Below are 3,076 nucleotides of genomic sequence, written 5' to 3'. Positions count from 1 at the left end.
CCCCCCTCCCCTCGCACTGGAGAGAAAAAGAGACAGCCGTAGAGGGGTTGCTTTCCAATACAGTGAATTTATTATATGTTGCAAAATCAGCACTCAGCTTTTTAGTGTACAAAAGGACACTAACTCTTTTAAGAAAAGACGAGGCAAGCTGAAGACTCTGCTGCTGCCTTGAAATCGTAACATTTTGGCAAAGTGAAAAGCTCTTTGTAAACTCCAACTCCATGGCTCAATATAGTTGTATCCACAGTACAATATTACAAAGGAAAACACGGGATCAATAAGTTAGATCAGACTTAGGTCACCTACAACTGGTTTCTATTAACCCAAAAAGCACAAAATTTGCCTAGCTTCATAATAGCTAAAAGGAAAAAAAGAAAAAAAAGAAAAAAGGAAAAAAAAGGCATATTTGACTACGTTTCTTTAACACAGTCCAAAAAAAAGTGAAGCAGAAAATAGATGAATGCTAATTGGGTCTCACAGTTTGGATATTCATTAAATATTTTCAGTTTTATATTCCAATTTTTAGAAGTTCCAGAATATACATGTAAATGTACACAATACATCTCCGTATACAACTCTGTTTGCAAAAATATCTTATAGCAGGTGTATAAAGACTGAGATCCATCTCTATTTCCTTCCTTCCAAAAAAACCCCAACCCTCCCCCCCCAAACAAACACCCCCCACAAAAATTGCAAACCCCCCTTTCCAAACATGAAGGAGCAGAACGAGAAGTGTTTCCACGGAAGAATCTGTTCAGCTCGGGGGCCGAACGGCTGCCTCTTCGGCCACTCGAGGTCTGTGGTTCCTTCTGCTCGCGGGAGGAAACGGACCTGGGCTCGTTTGTACAGATACCGACTCTGCTGACAGATGCGTGCCACCACCACAAGCCAGGCTCTGGGGACTTCAGGAGATGCTGCCTCATGGCACAGATCTCATGCTGTCACCAGGAAGGTGCGGCTTCCTGCCACCACAGAGAAGGCTGGTGCTGACCAAGCCTGGTGGGGAAGCTCTAGTGGCATGCCCAAGGGACCACAGGAGCTTTCCAGGCACAGACCTTACGTCTGCAAACAAGGGGGAGGGAGCCCTGGAGCAGGGAGGCAGTGACACATCTGAAATCCAGTGCCGTCCATGTGGAGGTGGGGCGGCAGGGCTTTGGGGCCTGACAGGAGCAGGATCCAAGCGCAGACAGGGATGTTGGGGGCCCCCCCCTGACGCTGGTGCTAGTGAGGAGCAGCAAAACCCAAATGCCACCCACGCCTGCCAGATTTAATGTGCAGGGGGGGATATGCAGACCCACCCTGCTGGGACCGCAGCTTTCGCTTGGAATCAACTCTCCTCGCCACATGGAAGCACCCAGAGATGTGAAATGCTACGGACAGACAGCTGGCCCCTATGCCCGGACCTGCCTTCCCCTGCCCTACGCGGCTCCCACAGGCTCTCGGGACAGGGGAATGGTGCGAGCCAAGTGTTCCTTGAGCCTTCAGATGCTTGCTAGGACTTTATCCTACGGTGTGATCTGGGGGAGGAATAAATGGCAGGGACCAGACTGCTGTAGGGAGCAGAGAGCACTGTGGGCCCTTCTCTCTCCCAGCTCCTCACTGATCCCCTCACTGTCCGGCCTTTGCGATGCCAGCTGGAGGGGCTCAGTGGCCAGCTGGCTGTCCACAGAGCATGGCTGGAGAACCACCGTGCTGGGGCGAGCATGCTCAACATGGCTCGAGCCGCGGGACATGCTCTCTTCGGCACTCATCCATCTCTGACAATGGAACGCCCAGATCCTGGGGGAGGGAGTGCGGGGTGGAGACGCACTAGGATCCTGCTCAGGTCTGGACAAGGCAGGGAACAGAACACCAAACACTTTAGAAACTATGTACAACTCCAGCAGCAGCTGCCCCAGGCAACAAGCCAACAGACCTCACTGCAAGAGCTCCATCTCTGCGGAACTGTCGCACCTGATGGACTTGCGGCCCCGGGGACAGTGGAACAAAGCGAGTCTCTGACCACCCCAGCTAGCTTCCTTCCTCCTCCCTGCCAGTGCTCTGAGGCAGTGAGCAGGACCCTCGGCTCTGAGCAACGTGGAAGAGGGAAGGAACGAAACACTGCAGGGCTGGCAGGAGCAGAGTGGCATAGACTGTGGTACAGAGGGCACCCTCTGTGCTTGTGGGCTAGTTCTTCATGCCACCAGAGAGAAGAGACTGCAACACAAAGCCGCAGGGACAGAGCACGAGCGCCAGGGACTGCCATGGACATGCAACCTGGCTGCCACGGCAGGCTCAGGCACCTGCTCTGGCGCCCGACTCACTGCTGCAGCTTCTTTGGAAATGGGCAAAATGGAACAAAACAGAACAGAACAGCACCCATCCGAGCCCCTCCGGCAGGTCATTGCAGTAACAAAATAACTTATCTGGGTAGCTACCAACCAGCGTTAGTAATACTGCAGCGAGAGACAGGACAGGTTTGGAAACACTTGGCCTAAAAGGAAAAGGGAGGCACAGGTTTAGAAAAGATGCTCTTTTTTTTTTATACAAAAATAGACCATAGTCTCATTAGCAATTAATAAAATTGGCTGTCTCAGTATAAAACTAGAAAAAAGTCAGACGGGCAGGTCTCCGGCTTCCGGCCTCTCACACCGCAGCGGTCGGCCCAGTCTGCGCCACCCGTTCCAAGCGTGCGCTGCAGGAAAGCTTCCAGGTACGAGGCATCTGGCATCAGCACTAGACCCCGCGGGCAGCGCAGTCTCCTCCGACCGACACCCGCCCCGGTGGGCGCAGATTGGACAGGACGATCCAACTCAACCCCCCAGGACTCACGCTGCTCGTGTGCAGAACTCATGCTGCTGGCACAGGAACAGTCGAGGTGCCAGAGGAGGAGGTGGCAACCTAGCAGCATTCCAGTTCCTCGCCATTTGCAGAACAGAACGGGCAGTGCCGGGCTGGGACAGCTCCACGCCGCTCCAAACCTGAATCCGAGAAAACCACCAGCTCTTTACCTTTGGGAGTTGCATTTGCCTGGGGTGAGTTTTCCCTTAAGTGTCAAATGCTGGCTTCAAGAAATAAAAAAAAAAAAAAAACAGCA

The 3,076-nt window shown here is 52.7% G+C and overlaps 1 long non-coding RNA gene across 1 annotated transcript in view; it reads right to left on the bottom strand.

Moving 5' to 3' along the window:
- The window catches only part of LOC109294994, a 4,471-nt gene extending 1,423 nt beyond the window's left edge, over positions 1-3,048 (bottom strand). The window contains exon 1 of the long non-coding RNA XR_002096661.1: positions 679-3,048. This is a non-coding gene — a long non-coding RNA (uncharacterized LOC109294994). The remainder of the gene's footprint in view (positions 1-678) is intronic.
- Between the last annotated feature and the right edge of the window lie 28 nt (positions 3,049-3,076).

The sequence above is a fragment of the Gavialis gangeticus genome, unplaced genomic scaffold (genome assembly GCF_001723915.1).
Source record: "Gavialis gangeticus isolate Ggan-Ray unplaced genomic scaffold, GavGan_comp1, whole genome shotgun sequence".
Lineage (NCBI taxonomy): Eukaryota > Metazoa > Chordata > Crocodylia > Gavialidae > Gavialis > Gavialis gangeticus.
This window is presented reverse-complemented; position numbering and strand designations above follow the sequence as displayed.